The sequence below is a fragment of the Lichenostomus cassidix genome, chromosome 1 (genome assembly GCF_008360975.1).
Source record: "Lichenostomus cassidix isolate B80296 chromosome 1, HeHo_3.0, whole genome shotgun sequence".
Lineage (NCBI taxonomy): Eukaryota > Metazoa > Chordata > Aves > Passeriformes > Meliphagidae > Lichenostomus > Lichenostomus cassidix.
The window spans coordinates 83,584,920-83,603,676 of NC_139479.1; the positions used below are offsets into that span (position 1 = coordinate 83,584,920).

The 18,757-nt window shown below is 37.3% G+C and overlaps 1 protein-coding gene across 1 annotated transcript in view; it reads left to right on the forward strand.

The window, feature by feature from the left end:
• The window catches only part of TENM4 (teneurin transmembrane protein 4), a 917,609-nt gene that overhangs the window by 171,621 nt on the left and 727,231 nt on the right, over positions 1-18,757 (forward strand). The window contains exon 2 of the mRNA XM_085066138.1: positions 12,541-12,628. The gene's annotated coding sequence lies outside the window, so the exon portion shown is untranslated. The remainder of the gene's footprint in view (positions 1-12,540; positions 12,629-18,757) is intronic.

An 18,757-nucleotide genomic window follows, 5' to 3' on the forward strand; every position in this document is an offset into this window, starting at 1 on the left:
TCACCATCGTTGGCACGAATTCTTTTCCTGCCATAAAAGTTATGCTTCAGTTTCTTTTAGTAATATTTGTTGCTGTTTTTTATTAGCATGCCTAGGATAGTGGGAGTAGAAATTATAAAAAGTCTTAGCTGGAGTGTCAAATAAGGAAGCTTCTACATTGAGAACAGCTTTTCCAAGCTGCAGGCCAGATGGTAGCTTTGGGACTCAGAAGCTGAGAGAAGTAGCTGGAGCTGTGTCAAGAGAAATAGTTAAAAAAATAGAAGAGAAAGGAAGTAAGAGAGATTGTCAAGTCAAATCAGCACAAGTAACTATTTGTGCTACCCTTTTCATGTCTGAATGAATAGATGTATTACTCACATTATAACCTAGAAAACAAATCTAAAGAAAGGATGAGGAACAAGGCGAAAATACAGAATATTTGTGTAACCTTATACAAACATAATTCATTCTATTCACCTGTGGGATATTGTCAACCCATGATGTCATAAAACAACTTTTGAAATTTCCATCAAGTTGGAGGCAGAGATTGAAGCTGCTACCTATCCAAACCTGTGGGTTAGGTACTACATGGATACCAAAATGCCAAGACAGCAGGATGCATTGAAAAAAGCCAGTGTCTTCTGCCTGTGGACCTGGAAACCCCATACCCTGATGTGACTGCTCCAGTCTGCAATCTGCACTGTACCACCCCGACTCTGGACCAAGGCAGGGGCTGGTGTAATTCTAGCTTCATGTTTCAGAGCCATCTCAAAACATACTGAAGGATAATAACGTGCTAAAATGAAAATACCTTCCAGATTTTGGAAGTTTTCTCTTTCTTTCAGACCTGAAATTTCAACGCCACCCATAAAAGTTAACCAGGACTGCTCAGAATGAAGTTTCTTGCCCAGATGTGCGACATTAATAGTAGAGTGATAGGTTTTCTATCGTTGGCAGCAGCTAACAGGAGTCAAACTATGACTGCTGTTATTGTTCTGTGCTATCACAAAGGAAAAAGATATATTTATTCCCTCATTTTTTACAGAGAGTGCCACAAAATACTGAGATATATCCATTTTTATATATATATATATATATACACACACACACACAAAATAAAAACTTTACAGTCCAAGTCAGATCGATCCGAATCAGATGTATAGCAAACACTTTTAGTAGCAGGCATTCAGGCATTGAAAGCTAGGGGTAGCCCATAGCTGAACAACACTCAAAGTGGAATGTGTTGCTGCTGCCATGAATTGATCTCAAAACTAGTGACAACTATTTTTCATTCTTAAAACATGTTGTTGCCGGAGGAGACATTCCAGAATAACAAGTTCTACAACAATTTATGGATTGAGAGAGAAATGGAGTCTAGAGGGTTTATTGAAGTTACCTGTAGGTCTTAGCTAGTTGTTTAACACTGAGCTTCTGCCTAAGTTTGTGAGGTAAAACGGGTTTACACAGGTAAGTTTTTTATATATTTTACTTGCTTTGGATAACAAGAGAGGATAATTTACAGATTAAAGGAGTTGGATTCTTTTCATATATAGATGTGTCAAACCTTTAATATTTAGACAATATGTTTCCTATGTATAAAACCAGAAGGAGAAATTCCCTTATTAACAGAAGACTGAGTATGACTAGCTGGAAGAGAGCCACAGAATGGATTTTATGAGCAGGATTTTTAAAATTTTTTTGAGAGAGCCTAACTGCTTCCATTCTCAAAAGACAAGAACTAGTGCATTTTGGAACATTCAGAAAACAAACTGTTAGGCTTGGAAGGCAGAAAGAGAGGAAGAATTTCACAGCTGAAGAATGTAAAATCATGCCTCTCTTTTCTGAAATGTACTGTGGGCTGAGAAATTCCTTGTATACACTGACAAGGTGTTTAAAGAAAGAACTACCATTCTTGAATATTGGGTTTATGATGTGCTGGAGAGGTTGTGAAAGTCTTTAAAGAACATACTGGTATATTTGCTACCTAATAACTTCAACAAGCAGTTAATGCCTTTTGAGGAGATATAGTTAAAATTCCCAAGCAATTTATTTTATAATGGAGTTTAAGAGGTGGTTTCATCATGATCTACAAGCACTTAAGTGAGGAAAGCCATCTGATGGTAATGACTTTTTAATTTACTGGAAAGTCAGAATGAGTTTCAGTGGGTAGAAGCTGATGCTAGATAAACCCTGGCTAGAACCAAGGTTTCACATGCTAAGTAAAGCTAATTATGCATTGGAAAAGCCTTCTTGGATTCATGATGGATTCCTCACCACCCGAAATCTAAAAGTTGAGCCTGGATATCCTTTACTGGTGATTGTTCAAGCAGAAACCATAATCTTGATACAGGAATTAGTGAATGAAGTTCTTTGTTATGTGCTTGTCCAGAGATCAGAGAGTTTTTTTACTGACCCGCTCTGACTTTAAATCCACAAAGACCAGGCAAATGTTGATTTTTTTTTTTTATATTATTCGCAAACTCCACAAATGTATGCACATAATTGGATTGAAACAACAGTTTTGTGTAAGTACACCAATGTAAGACAAAGAGCATCAGACAAAAGAAGTGACACATTTCTACCCTCCTCAGCTTGCTTTCCAAAACAGGTTTCATGGTGGTTATCTGGAACACTGGAATGAGGTCTGTTCTTGCAATGACTCTCCAGACTATAACAGAGATATATAAACCTTCACAATACAGCGGATGAATGGTGGAAATAATCAACATTTATTTTCCACCCCCAATTCATATATTGCTGAGTTTATTCCTGGACGCTGGTGCAGTGAGTTAGATTGCCATGTTCCCTTTTTCCAACCGAGGCAAAAAATGTTGTGATTGGATACTGTTCTTGTTACAAAGCCAGGATCAGTAACTAGTGTTTTCTTTTTTTTTTCCCTAATGTAGCAAATCTTAAAAAAAATAAAAGAATTAAAATACTCATGAGATTGGTGTTGGAAATGCTGGAGAAATATATAGTCTCAAACTAAAGACTGAATCAATGGCATTAGAAATCAGAAGTTTTCCTTGTTTTTTATTTGAAGTGTTTGGGTGAAAGACTAAAAGAGTTGTTAGGTCATTTCTTCATATGAAAATATTCATCAGAATCCAATCTAATCTTTCTATTTAAGGATAAAATACAACATTTTTTTTAATTTTAGCTCAATTGATACATTAAAATTCTGCCCATTTAATTTTCTCACTCCTGATTTCTCTCAGAAAGCATAGAGAGTTTAGATACTTGTCAGCACATAGTAAAAAAGCAATCTTTAGGCTCATTCTCTTGATAGAGGAACTGATACATCCAACTCAGTTTTTACAGATGCTGTATAAAATTTTGAAGGACTTAACCTCTCTTAACAATCGAATGCTAATTAAGGGTATTGATTCCACTTAATGAGTTGCAAACACTTTTATAAAGGTCAGACCTGAAGTGGGTTATGTAGAAATGTATAGAACTTTCAATATTTTTATTTCATTGCTATTTAAGTATGCACCTGAAGAACATCTGATGAAATGTTAGAGAGCAATGAATAACATTAATGTTTTGCAGCTACATAAATGAGTCGGATTAGAGCTGACAAGTGTTCTGTGTTATTTGGCCACCATTTCACATTGTACATTCTCAGCTTTTCAATTTTTGTTAAAAGAGCTTGAGCTGGAGAGCCTGGGCACATTAGTGGTTTCCCTTCTCCAGCAGTAACTGCAAGCAGACTGTAGGAGGAAAGGATGAACTGAACATGCAAATTATAAAATTTCAAAATCAAAATCAAATTTGATTTTAGTATCAAACCATCTTCAGGTGAAGGGATTTCCTGAATCTCTGTAGTTTAGTTGCTATCTAGTAAATCACAAAAGATGTTTTTCCAAATGCTTTTTCAAGGACCATTTTTCTTATTTCTTGAAGGTATAACAATCTTTTGAAGAAATAATTTTATTTTGTCTTATGTAGGTTTGTATGTAAAACAACATTTCTTGAAAATATATACAATTGTGGACAGTTTAAGTGCAAAACAACAGAATGCATAAGGAGTAAAAAGAGCTCACATGTGTTTAAAAGGGTTGAACCACCAAGGTTGTGAAAAACATGGAGAGGAAAAATCTCTCTGGGAATTAAAGATGGGAAAGTACTGACTGAAAATATTTATTAGGAATCTTGACATATATGTCCTACTTAAAAGTATATCTTTTTCTGGCCCATTATGAGACCTCTCAAAAAAACTGTCAAAGATCAAGTCCCCTAAGGATCTATTCATCAGAATCATTATTAAATATGACAAGAAAAATGAATTTAATTTATTTAGCAATATATTTTTATCAAGCACTCAGTTGCAGTGAGCTCTAGCTCCTTTCTTTTCCTAAATATTATGAGAAAATTCAACTTCAGTGACATATTACTGTATGTTCAGCATGGCAGCTGATACTGGGAAATGCCTCATGTTCATTTTGGAAGTTTGGACAATAGCAGAGGTAGGGTTTTCATGTCTGATTTTAAACTTCTACTATCTGAGCTAGTTAACCAAACTCCAGTTATAATCAAAGATGAGAAACAATGGGTTTAGGGTGAAAAACATGTCATCTCAAAGAAGAGATCTAAAAGAGACAGATGTCTTGTACTGTAGCAGTGCTGTTCACTCTTCCTGACTGGAAAGGGAGCCTAGGGTGACTGGCTCAGATGCAGATGTCTAACTTAGGTGTGATGAATCTCTCTCTAGGGTTTCTCCTGTCCCTGCTTGTTAACTGTAGAAACAATCCTTCTTCAGACTGAAAACTTTGGAAATAAATCTTGTAGGAGGATAAAAATCCTCATGGCTTTAAAGTATTATAAAACTTTTGCCATTTCAAGCATTTGTGAGCAGTGATTAAAGAATCTTTGAGCTGGAAGCTGCACCACTGTATACTTTTGCACTGTTGCCCTACTCAAGTGTCTTGAGCTCTTTCTCATGTCTTGGATACAATCTCATTTTGTACTAACATTTTTTTCTTCATTTCTCACTTTCAGTGCTTGGGCTGTTAAGAAATGAAAATATGCTCAGAGACAGATGTAAAATTGCGGAGCTTTTCTCAGATCACTTCAGTTCAGTTTCCACTGTGTTCATAGGCATCCTTCTCCTTCTACTGATATTTTCAAATAGTTAAAATCAAAATCTTCGTGCTGCCATTTCTTCTAAGCTAGAATTTGGCCTCTTGGACTAATTTTAATGCAAAAATGAACCACAGATTTATCTACAGAAATATAATCCAGAAAGTAGGAACAATACTAATAATAAGCAATATTATTACAAAATGTGAGATTCTGGATTTCATTTTGTAAATATGTAGCACATAAGATAAGAAGCTTGCTTTCCTTCTCTTTGCAGCATGACTGACAGATTTCTAACTATTGTAAACCAGAAACTAGCTGCCACCAAATACATTTTATGAATGAATTGGTGGTAACTGACACTAGTGGTGCCAGTTAGCAGTACAGAAATGAATCATTCCAGCGACCAGATACATCACCACATGCAGTTTGTCAGTCTCTCTCTTTCCATCAAATCTGTATAGCATTCACAAGAATATCTGAGCTGCTGACAAGGAGCTCAAGACTTTCTGTTTAAAGGAGGGATGAATCCTGGAAAGGAATACATGATTCTTCACATTACTAGATAACAGCCTTTGAGCTGCCTTAACAAAGCTGGCTTCATGAGCATTTTACCATGTCCTGTTGAATCTCCTAGGAGAAAATCTATTTTTATATAAAGAAATAACAACAATACAGTAAAGGGATTTTGCAGAGTACAAGTGTGTTGCTCTTCACCCTTCCAAAGATCATTCTTATTTGGATATCCATGTGGATGTGTGAATGCAAGTGCTTGATTTGTAGAGCTGTCCAGTCCCCTTTTTTTTCTATAGTTTGCATCACTTATGAAACTTATGAAACTTATCATAGAACTTATTTTCCATGTGGTGTTAACTCAAGGAGCATCATCCTTAACCTGGCTTTTGCTCAGACATAGTGGTCTCTACATGTGGACTGCCTAGACAAGCAGGTGGAGCATGGTTTGACATTTCAGTGTAAGGATGCTGAAGAAGGTGCTGCAGTGATGGTTCAAGGGCTGAGTGTTGCTTGATGCAGCTCCTCTGCTGTTAAAGTGGTATTTTACAAAATAATTGCAATAACTTGGTAGGAATGGATGCTACTCTGAAAAATCAGTGAAAATGTCAGCAAGAGACCAATGTTATGCTGTCTGTATGTTTGAAGTAGACGTTTATTTGCAAGAGAATTTACTGATGATTAGTCATAAAAAGACACTCTTTGGAGGACAGTCAGAAAAACTATCAAAAGTTAGTCTTCTAATCTGGATCACTCTCTGGAGGATCCCTTCCCTGAACTGACTATAATGGAAGCCTGGGGAAATTAGTCTTAGGTTGTCCATGACTTAAGTTAGCCTTTGTGAATATCCCTCGGTGAGATATATCAAAGTAATATGTGTAAATGCCTATTATAGTCTTTAAACTGACTGCTCATTCACATCACACTTAAAGTAATACATAGGCAAAATGGATGTAAATATAAATTAGTTTTGAAGTACATAGAGTTCTAACATTCCCTTTGTCAGCCACAAAATCTGAAGAGGAATCAAAGTGCGGGTGACCTGGGTCCCTGAGGTAACTTGAATGACAATAGATAGTTATGCAGAAAAAGAGAATTCAAGGCCAGATTTTCATTTCATCACATAACTTCTTTCATGCTGTGCTACTAGTCTATCTTCCTTTTATCTATCTGCTGTGTGTGTGATATAATAGCAAAATGGATTGGACAAATTAGGAGTCTGAGAAGGTGCAGCAGAATCCTACGTGTGTATATATATATACAAACACTCATTGATTTGCCATGTAGGTATTCTACAGCCTCTTAATTTCATTTGAGATTTTGGTACAAGCCAGAATGTCACTCATTTTTACATAAACATTGCAGAAAGGAAAATGAGAACTGACATCTTCAGCAAGCAGACCTGATCTATCATGTATCAGCTTTATCTCCAATATTGCTCAAAGGTATATTAGCTCAACTTTTGTCATAGAAGAGATCCCTCCAGCTTACTGAAGGGCAGTGGCCACACATTTTGCCTTGCCCTGTCCTGCTTACAATATTGTTTCCTGATTTTTAATTGTACTTCTCTTATTAGTGACTGTAAATATCTGGAAGTGTTATACGTTGCAACAGCACCTGTAAATCCTGAGCCACCTTTATGCCTGAGATTGTTCACCCTAACCTGGATAATCATGAGGACCTTTTATGTCTTTAAAACTGACTATAAATTATAGCACCGCTGTCAAAGACAGCACAGGCAGCAAATCCAACATGCTCCTCCGAATTAAGGATCTCTGGGAAAGACTTTCACCAAATTGCAAACTCAGCATAACCAGGAATGTCACCGTACATTGAGGCAGTAGATTGATCCACAATGTCTTATTTATTTGATATGCAGCATCTTCAACATACAGTTTCTTCCACAAGGTTGTTCAGATTTTTATTTGGGGGAGGGTGGGGTTGAACAACTTTTTTGCTTTGATTTGGTTTAGTTTGATTTATTTTGGGGGGTTTATTTATTGGGGCTTTTTTCTCTGGGCTCGGGAAGGAGAAATACGGTCTGTGTATCATCAGAAAAGGCAGGTCAGTCCCTGTTCAATAAATGCTTAAAATATGAAAAAAAAGAGTGCCTTTTTAGCATGCATCATCACTGGCTCCTGGTGCAAAGGAAGTGTGTTGCTTTTCTTTGTCTTCTACGCTCAGTTTTTTATTAAATAAAGGCTTTGAAAGGTGAGGAAACCATCTCTTTTAGTTTAAGTTAATAATTGATGTGGATGTGAAAATTTGATGTTGATGCCTGAGGATGTCCTCACTATATGACATGCCTTGGCCTTCAGCAAGCTGCCTTGCCAAAAGGATAATTTCCTATTGGTCCCATCTTGTATCTGCAACTTCTGTGAGTTTACTTGATACTCTAAAATCTCTCAGTTGATTCTAAGTGTTTTTATTGAGACAAATTTGAGTCAAGCTCTCCAAGTGGGATTTAGTTTATGTTGGTCAGTCGCCTAAATTCAGTTTTCTGGTACCATTTGACTCACCTAACTGTATCCAGAATATTCTCAGAAGGCCTACAGACTTCTGGAATAGCATCTGGAAGCCAAGCAGAATATATTTGGATATCTCATATCTGCCTACGACTCGGCATCTGGATCCCTCCTCTGCTCACTGCCGTCATGTGATTCTGAATATCTATTTTACTCTCCCTGAACCAGACATTTAGGGCATGATACAGAGGTCTGAACAAGAGAGTGTTCTGCCTTTCCAGAGGTATTGCATATAAATCCAGGCCATTTACGTGGTGCTGAGTGATATAATGCAAGATCTCTGAGATGTGCCCTTTAGGAATTGACATAATCTTTACAATCTGAAGGTGAGATGCATTACCCTGTGGTGTAAGTGGCAGAGGCCATTTGTTGTGTATCTGGCAGAGGCCAGTATCCAGTGGCAACTAGGCTGAGTCTTCACTGGCAAGCCAGCTGAACTGCCTTTTAGACTCTCTGAAGTCACACATTGTTGACTTTCTAATTTAAGAAAAATCTCCACAGAATTTACATTGCCTGACTCTAAATTAACTTCCATTCAAAATCACATTTCCAAGTAGTCACTTATCATAGCAAACCATAGAATAGAACCATAGAACCATACAGAATCAGAATGGTTTGGGTTAAAAGAGACCTTGAAGGTCATGTAGTTCCAGCCTACCCACTGTGCTTCTTTTAGCAATGATATCACAATGCAGACCTATCTATCCTTCTTCCCGGTCCTGCTCTACCTTCTGTTCTTGTCCAAACAGCAAAATAAGACATCTTCAGTACTGCATTGTAAATCCTGAGAATTCAGTGCAAGATAATCAATAAACAAGTTCCACAAAACAAATTTTTAGGTTTCTTATATTGCTGCAACAATTGAAATTCATGGCAAAGCAGGATTTTATTGCTTAGTTATGACTCAAAAATCACTTTTGCCCCATCAGATTCCAGTTGGCTACACTGGTTTTTACTTTAGGCTGTTGGTACAAATCTCCACTTTCTCTGAAGGCCAGGCGTACTATTTTAGGAGGGTGGATTTGTATTCTTTTGTGAGTGATTGTCATAGATAATGGAAAATGGCAACTGGTTTTGTTCTCAGTGGGATGTGTCTGTAAGTAATTATTAAGAAAGACTAGAACTTTGTATGGCTGATTGTCTCTTCTTTTAAAACTATAAATAAAAACTGAGAGCAATTAGGGCTAAAGGACAATCTGGATGTAATTTGTGTTCAATGCCTATCACAGCAGGGCTCTAATTCAAATGGTGTTATATGCCATGATATGATATTTCCACAGTTCTCTGATTTCCAGATTTGAGCCTGAAAAAGCTCAAATGCCATAAAAAGTAGTTTCTAACAAAGTGGATTTATGGAAATATTTGAATTGCATGAATCTTTCTTTTTTTTCCAGTATGTGGCACAGGTTCCCACATGCAAGACTTTCCCAATGCTCTGGCAAACATGTTTTTGACACATCTTCATCCAAAGTACAATCCTATCTACTATAAGACTGGCCTAACTACAAAATAAATAATAAATATGAGGTCTAAGGGACAGAAGTAATGTGTTCAGAAGTTAATTCTTTTGAAAAAAAGCTTTTAGAATGGCAAGAAAAGTAGAATATAAAGAGGTAGAACACCCTTCAGCAACAGTGGAAAACTAACAAGGATTATTTATCATAAATAAAAGACATTCAAAATGCCATGGCAAAGCACAATAGCTCTAGTTGTGCAGGGACTGGGGTTACTCAATTATGCAATTCATATTGGAAACAAATGGTATCTTATAATGCTCATGACATGTTAAATACTCAGTTCTGAACTGCAAAATGCCTGAAGTTTTTTAATTAGAAATGCAGCTGTGTCAATTAGATGCAGCATATAGTACTTACACTTTCTAGTAGTACAACTGGGGAAAAAGAACCTGCAAAAATAAGATTGTGTGAAAATTAAACCATCTGATAACTTGTGTGCATGTGTGGCCTGCAATTTATCTTCAATTTAAAAGGTAGAATAAAAAACCAAAACAAACCAATCCAAAACCTTTAAGGCATTCTTTCATGTTTAACTACTCTGCTATCATTTTCTTTATTCACTCAGCATTCAGATTACTTAATACTCTTCATAGCTTGCTTAGGTAATTTTTATATAAACATATAAACCAAACAATAACATTTCAAGGTTGTTTGATCTGTTATTTTGATCCAGTAATGAAACCCTTCATTTAGATCTTTCTTCAAACTCTCACTTTCTCACCAGAAATGCAAAACACTTTCAATAGGTCATTTGGGATTGCCAAAACTTGTGTTTGCTTTGTTTGTTGTGTAAGAATTTCTGCAAACAACAGAAGCAGGTCAATTAGTACAGCTACCTCAGAGAGCTTCAGGTGTTTTAACATACAGGATAAGGTATATGCCTAATGTCCCATTTTTTCCCCATAAGGCCTGTCTCCAGTTATTGCCGTGACTCCTGTTCCTCAGTGTCACCAAGTGTGCACTCTGTGATGCTGTGTTACAGTCTAGGATTGTGTACATAAATGACAACAGCATGGAGGAGCTGCAGCCATCATCATAAAAAACCCCAAAAGACAAACAAACCAAATGATATAAAAATTATTCTGCTTAGGACTTGTCTTGACGAGTGGCACAGATGTCACATTAGACATGTCAGTCTGCTTATCCAGAGAAGGGCAGGAGAGGTGCTGAAGGGTCTGGAGTACAAGTGTTGTGAAGAGGGCTGACAGAGCTGGGGCTGTTTAGTCTGGAGTAAAGGAGGCTCAGAGGGCCTTCTCACTCTCTAGAAATACTTGAAAGAAGGCTGCAATGAAGTGGGGGTTGATGTCCCAAGTAACAAGCAATAAGAGAAGAGGAATTGGCCCCAGGTAGTGCCAGGGGAGGTTTAGATTGGATATTAAGAACATTTCTTCCCCAGAAGGGTTTATATATCATTGGCCAGATTTCTGCTTTCTTCAGATCTTCTAACTGAGTACTCTGACAGCTGTAGTGTCTCTCCAATTTTATTCCGGAAAGGGACAGCGGAAAAAAACACATATACTTATCTTCCTTACTACTGACTGGATGGTGATGCTGCTCAGATCTGCCAATGGTGATGATCTGACGCAGGGCTGCTATGCTGTCTCTAATTTATTTTGGCCATCTGCTTTTCCTCCTTCTAATTGGTGCATGTTAAGAGAGAAAATATTCTTAAAGAGCATTTAAGATGAGGATGCTCCTGGACTCGCTAAAAGCAGATTGAAATGTAATATTTGTTTTTCATTGGGCAGATCAGGCTGTATCTCAGCAACCATTTCATATTTGGCAAGACTATTCCTTTTACTTAAAGTGGTTACATGTACTAAGGTTGTTATTGGTATGAAGGATGCATTAGTAAAAGTGAGAAAAGTTCTTTTTTAGCAGGTTCTGCACGCTTGTAAAATATTTATGTTGTAGCCTGCATATACTGCAGTTTCCTTGTAAACATTGAGCCTTATGTATCTTACTAATGCTCAGGAGATGAAAAGTGTGTTCAAATAGGGACCCTGAACAGGGATTTGTGTGCTCTGATCCTTCACTCTGAAACAACAGCCTTAAGGTTTGTCCATTGACTTCTCTCATCATCTCAGGGGATACCTTGAGAAATGTGTCTGAAGTCTAATCTGCAATACTTTTCTGGCCCTAACACCATGCATTTGTTCAGGGAGAGTTAATTTTATTAAAACCTGAACTCTCACCTGAGAAAACTTCACAACCATGAAGAAGTCTGCCTTCTTGAGCCACTGCCACTTTGCAGATTGCAGGAGTGTGACACCTAAACATTGTCAAAATAAAAATAGACAATGTAATTCTTGTTTCCCCTACTCTTTCTGGCTGGGATTCATGTTTTCTAAGTTAACCAGCTGGTGATGCAGGCTGAACTGACCATCTAAACAGCCTGTGTGAACAGAGGAGCATCCACGGAGGTGACTTGATTTGCTCTCAGAGGTGCTTCATTTTACCAGGTTCAGAGGAGAGTCTAATAACTAGTTTAGACTAAGCTTTAAGGAGGTAAAACAAAGCAAAATTAATTATACTTTCATTTTCAAACAATTTTTTTTTCTAGTGAGACTGCCATTGCATTTTCAAGCATCACCAGAGAAATGTCTTCATTTAGGTAGATAAGTACAATTTAGTTTTTATCCATTTTGTATCAGGAATATGCTTTTCATAATATGGATTAATCAACCTTTTTTGATGAAGTAAAACCTACCTACCTGTCAGTATTTTGCTGTATTGTTTTCAAATGTCATTTTCCCCAATAGTAATCTTGGTAAAATGCCTTGTAATAATAGCTACACTCTCCGAGTAGATATGGTATGAAATTTCAGTAGCTTACAGTATTTCTCACTGACAGCATACTTGCATTTCTTATTTACAATATTCCTCAAAGAATTATGGTTTGTTTTGTCTTTATCATTTTACAGGACACCGGTAATAGTATATGGATTCTGTTGGAGATAGTGTATCGTACAAGTATTGGATGAAATATTTACCTAGAAAACAGCCTTGCTGGTAAGTTGTTTCTTCTTCTTCTTCTCTGTTGTGTGTATTCTTTCTTCTCTTTTGCCACATTTCAGGTCCAGCAATGTGAAGGAAGGTTTATATCCTGGTCAATTAGATATTTACTAGGAAAACAAACAAAAGAGAAAATCACAAATTAAATAATATGTTTCAAATAGTTGCAGTTCCATTTCCCTTTCCCAAATAGCTTCACTATTACTATATCATATTTCTTCCCTCCCTAAGAGAAATATTTTTAGTTTCCACTTCATGCCATTGTGTATCATGAGGCTTTGTAGGTTGTTTTATCCACAAGTACGCTCTAATCAGAAATGTCCAAAGTTCAATTTCACAGGATAATGTGAGTATCATAAATCTTCTCATAATTTTTAAATTTTTTTTATTGTTATTGTTTTTTTTATTTTTTAATTTTTGGATTGTTCTGGTTTTATTCACTGTAGGTATTGTGCTTTTGGTTTGGTTTTTATGCTAAAGAGTGTTTGTGGGGCTACAAACAGTGCAGTTTTTGTTTGTCTCTGATTAACATATGTCAGATTTTAAAGGTATTTGAATAGAGAATATCAGGAAAACCGCCCATTGAAAATACAAGTTTTGAGGTCACTAGCCAATGCCACCCAAGCATTAGTCCTAATGGTACCTCTGGTTTATTTTATGATGTTGAGAGAATAATTTCTGAAGGGGAGGAACTGTGTTTCTGTGAGGGGACACAGTAATGCATGTACAATAGTATATGAACTGAATTACTCTTCTTTACATAATTGGAGAGCTCACTAGGTAGCTGTTAATGACTAAACTCCATTAGGCCTGATAAAACCTATTTCTTCTTAAAATCTTACCAGAAATTAATATTATAAAATACAACTTTTTGTTTCTAATGGAGTTGCTTTAACTCTTGCATTTCCAATACTGTCTGCAATGCTGATTGCTACTTCCATCCATTGGGTGTAAAACCTGCACTTGAAATGCTGTTAGTGCTGGGATTTTGTATCAAAAATGTGGAAAAGAGACCAAAGGTGAAATCACCAGGTTTGAGTTGCTAGGTTGCTGTATAAAGATACATGTTCTAGAGACTGATGAAACACAAAGGACATTTTATTTGTTGTTAGCTGCAGTGACTGAAATACTTGACACTTTGAAATGCCTCGAGTTGAAAACAAATAGGTCGTCTCTGGAATAGGTCTTTATCAGGAAGAAAGAGAAATATCTGGGAAAAGTGTTAGTGCTTTATTTTCACATAGTACCTGCATATGTACCAGGAGGAGGTAATCAAAATCTCTCCTGGCAGAAGGGGGATTATTTCTACAGATAGTGCTCAAAACTTAAGTGGACAAATTCTAAAGCCGCCTCAACCTGTTGGACTTGGTTTTGAAATAAGGGCAGACTAGACATCCAGAGGTCCCTTCAAACCTAACTTATTCTAAGGTTCTGTGCAGTTAGGTGAGAAGTATGCTGAACAGAAAACTGTTTTATGATATACACACACCGAGGTACTTTACTTAATCTTCAAGGGAAATTACATGACTTAATATTCAATGGATGAGAGCGACTGAACTCTAAAGATGCTGGGGGAAGATGGGGAGCCAGAAAAAGAAGTGGGATTTCTTTAGTAAGGTTAGGATCCAACTGCGGGAGATAATTAGGTACCTAATGCCATAGATGTGCACATAATTTGTCCTGTGGTTTTAAGATTTTCTTTTAAATGCTTTTGTTTTAGAGTATGACTTGGTCTCAGAAGTCTGTGTGATCACTGACTGCTTTGATCACTGGAGGGCACAGATTTTACATGCTGAGCAAAACTTAAGCTCACTTGGGGAATCGTGACTGATTTTACAGTGGGGAACTCTGTCCAGTCTCCCTAGCAGGGGGCCATAAAACACCACAGGGGAATATGAGTGGAGAATACTACGTTTCTGTGAAAAGGAAAAATGTCATTTTGCAGCGTGGATAAAAGTACAGCCTGCAAAATGCAAAATAAACCACCTGCTCTGCTCTGTTCAGTATTGGTAAAACCTCAGGGATATCCATGATAGGACATGTAAAAAAAATCTATGGACCAGCTGGACGTAGACCTCTGAGTAGAAACAAGAATGAGTGTGAGAGGTACGAGCAAGAATGAAAAGAAAGGTGGAATTGCTTGAGTGGATTTACAGTGATGAGTTTCAAATAGGCTTTTAAAAAAAGAAATAAATGCTTTATTCCCTCCATTAAATTCATACTGGAGAGAAAAATGTTAGGAAATTAAACTGAAGTCAATTCAGAGCAGGTAGCAGCAGAGAGCTTAGGCAGATTGGGAAAATATAGTGCTGGAATACACTGCTTGGTTGTATTGTGGAGGGCTTACAGAACAGGGTGAAGAATCTTCAGTTAGATATCCATGGTCTCTTCCAGCCCGAACTTGTCTCTGAATACACTGTGCCTTAATCCAGAGTAAAAACTACCAGATGCTCTTTCTCGAGGAAAGAGTTGTGTATAAAGTGGTGGGGGCAAGGGAGGCTGTGCATAAACTCACCTCTCTGCTGTACATTATAGTGGCCAATTAATACAACCTTCACCAGGTAAAATCTGTGTTGTCTATCTCAGGAGTAAACAGCATCAACTTGAGCTTGGTGGAAACTGAATCCCTGACAGGAGACTCATTTACAGTCATCTCAAACTGCAGTCTCAATGTGTTTAAAAACAAAAAGACAATCTCTGGTTGACCTGTTTTTAAAATGGTGTGGCTTAGATACCCTACCTGAAATCAACAGTCCTTATATTCCATACATTATCATATCACATTGACAAATCTACTGATTTAGGTTGTAGTTGATGCTTTCAGCAGCAACCATTGCCATATTGGGGATCTGGAGGCTTCTAAACACACCACAAAATAGCTGTGAGGGACACACACAGCAACTGTACCACATGCATGGGTCTCATATCATTTGGGATGCACAAGAAATTAGCACTGTGGCTGGAAGTGAAATTATGATGAACTCAATAGATAATTACAAGAAGTAACAGCTCTGTTTGCAAACACTAGGAATCATAATCCTTTTAGCAAATAATCATGCTGTTTATATGCCTTACAATTAGGTGTATGAATTGGCAGATGACACACTTCTCTGTATATCTCAACTGTAAAGAAATATAAGCAGTTGTAACAGTCCTTTTCTGTGTAACTGGTAGAATCTGAACTCTTTTGAAAAGGGCTCTCTAAAACTGAGCTCCAGCTTTTCATATTTTGTGCTCTTTATCTGCACTTCACCAGCTTGTATAATACCCATTAGAACTGCGGCTGTCGAATCACCTTTTAATTTTCTGCTTCTCATGCCATAACATACTCACAAATTTGGGTGTTGACTCTTCTGCTGGATTGTTTGAATAAAAAAATCAATTTAAGATAAAAACAAGTGTTCTTTTTGTGCGCAAAAATTTCTGGCCTTAATACCCTTGATACTCATCCAGCACAGGTGCTCTACTATGTAATTATTGGAAACAGCTTGAAATAAAACACAGAAATAGGACTGGCAACCTTGAAAATATTGTCATTGCATTAGGTAAAGGCAGTTGCAAGATTGCACATGTATCATGATCCAGTCTTTCATTCTCTGATGACCAAAAATGTAGCAGTAGTACTGAAAAGGACAATAAAATTGGTAATATCTACTAAAAAACCTTTTCCTGAGTTGCAAATTATTGTAGAGTCAAGTCAGAAGTAGAGATTCACTCTACAGAAATCACAGGCAGCCACACCCAAAAGAATTCTAGGACTGAATTCATTGAGCAAAAATGTTTTTGTCATTTCCATTTACTTATGGGTTAAATAACAATAAATATTGAACAGAGAGGCTCCAGCTGCAGCTGGACTATTTTCAGTAAAGAGTTAAATACAACCCACATCAGAGTCTGGGATCTCTCTCCAATACTTGAATACTGTAAGCTGGTTCCCATTTTATAGGAGACTCCAGGTCAAGGAGAAGTAATTAATCTTGCTTTTGATGGAGAAAAACTTGTCATTTATCCCTGGGAATGTTTAAAAATGCACTTTTAATTTAGAAAAGTTACACTGATCATCACAGCTTCTTTTCTGACATATATGGACATTCTCTGTCTGTTGATGAACAGACTCTTTCTCCAGTCCCAAATCACCGATAGAAGTCAATTTTTATGTGAAAATTTGTTTGGAGTTTAACTCTTTGCAGCTCTCTGCAGAACTGCTGCATTTTTTTTTAAGATCTTTTGAGACCCCACGTTGAGTACTGCATCCAGTCCAGGGATTCCCAGCACAGGAAGGATGTTGACCTGTCGGAGCAATTCCAGAGGAGGGCCACCAAGATGATTAGATGAAAGGCTGAGAGGATTGTTCAGCCTGGAAAAGAGAAGGCTCCAGGATGACTTAGTTCTGGCCTTTCAGTACCCAAAGGGAGCCTACAAGAAAGATGGAGAAGGACTTTTTACAAAAGCATGTAGAGACAGGACAAGAGGGAATGGATTCAAAAAGAAAGAGGGCAGGTTTGGATTAGACATCTGGAAGAAATTCTTTCCTGTGAGTGTAGTGAGGCACTGGCCCAGGTTGTCCAGAGAAGCTGTGGATGCCACACCCTGGAAGTGTTCAAGGTCAGGCTGGGTGGATCTTTGAGCAACCTGGTCTAGTGGAAAGTGTCCCTGCCCATGGCAGGGGAGCTGGAACAAGATGATCTTTAAAGGCCCCTTCCAGCCCAGGCCATTCTATGGTTCTGTGATTCTAAATGGTGTTCAGGTAGATAAGGTGGCAGTATCAGTGCTGGGTTCAAAACTGGGCAGTAATATGGATCAGTAATATAGTTTCACCTTTTTTTCCAAAGAAATGATTCTTGTACCTTCTGCCTTTTACCAGCTTCCTGGTTAATCGCAAAAATCCAGATCATGAAAGAGTTTTCATTCAACTAGGAGAAAATTTGGCTTTTTTATATTTTGGTGGAAAATATTTTGCGAAGTGGCAGTGAAGTTAACTGTTCTCGGATGTATGTTATTTACTAAAATTCTGAATTTTCGTTAGTCTTGTTAGACTTGTTAGACTTGTTAGCGTAAGATCATGGGTGTATGGTACAGTTCCAGAACGCTTCCTTTTTTGAAGGTGGGTTTTAATTTGTGTTTGTGTCTTCTTCAAAAGAAATAGTTCATTCTGCAGAAAGCAATACAACCATTAACCAAATATCTTCCAATAGAGTTTGGAAAGTTACATGTAAGGTGATAGCCTGTAAATTTCTCACTTCAAAACAAAGGGGTCAGTTTTTGCCAGAGTTGCAAGAAATTGGAGCATTATTTAAAGGAGAAGTGAAATAAGACAGGTTTTGGGTGTCTGCTAAGTGTTTTGCCTGTTTCAAACCTGTGGGAAGAAAAAGTAACCGAAGGAGAAGTGGTTGTATTACACAGTGGTTCACACCCATGCAAATGTTTAGAAGAAACTCTGACTCCTCAGAATTCATGCAAGACCATGTTGATCTAAATACTACCATTGTGTGGAACATAGTCTACAGTTTGGTGATCTGAGAAGCAGAAGATTTCAGTCAATGCACATGCCTTCTCCATCTCCTCCTGGAGATTCTCTATCCAGGATGAGGGGGAGGGAACAAAACAAAACAGAAACCGACTTAAGATTAGATTTGATCCTCCCGGGAAAAGACATATATTCTAAAATGGTGGACTTAATACAGAAAGTCAGAAAAATGTGCAGAAACTAAGAAAAGAGAGTAAAGTGGATTAGTGGTGTGCTGTTTTCATGTGTTATTCCAGAAGTCTGTAGGCATTAGGTGAGATTTTAGGTTAGCTCATAAGCAAGGATGGCTCAATCTCACAAGACATGTGCTTCTGAAATTAAAAAGCCAACAACTGCATGATTGCACAGATAGCAATCTTCATTTAATAGAGATCCATGATACAAAGAGATATGTGACTTAAAATCTTCTAGGGAGCACGAAGCAATTAATAGTTGGAACTTTTTATAGCACCTTTTATCAAAGGATCTCAAAACACTTTACTGGCTTTAATTAGGCCTCACACTATGCAATATCTGCCTGGAATAGAGAAATGTTATTTTTTAATTCTGCATATAGAGGAACATGAGACACAGAGGTTAAATGACTTGACAATGATCAT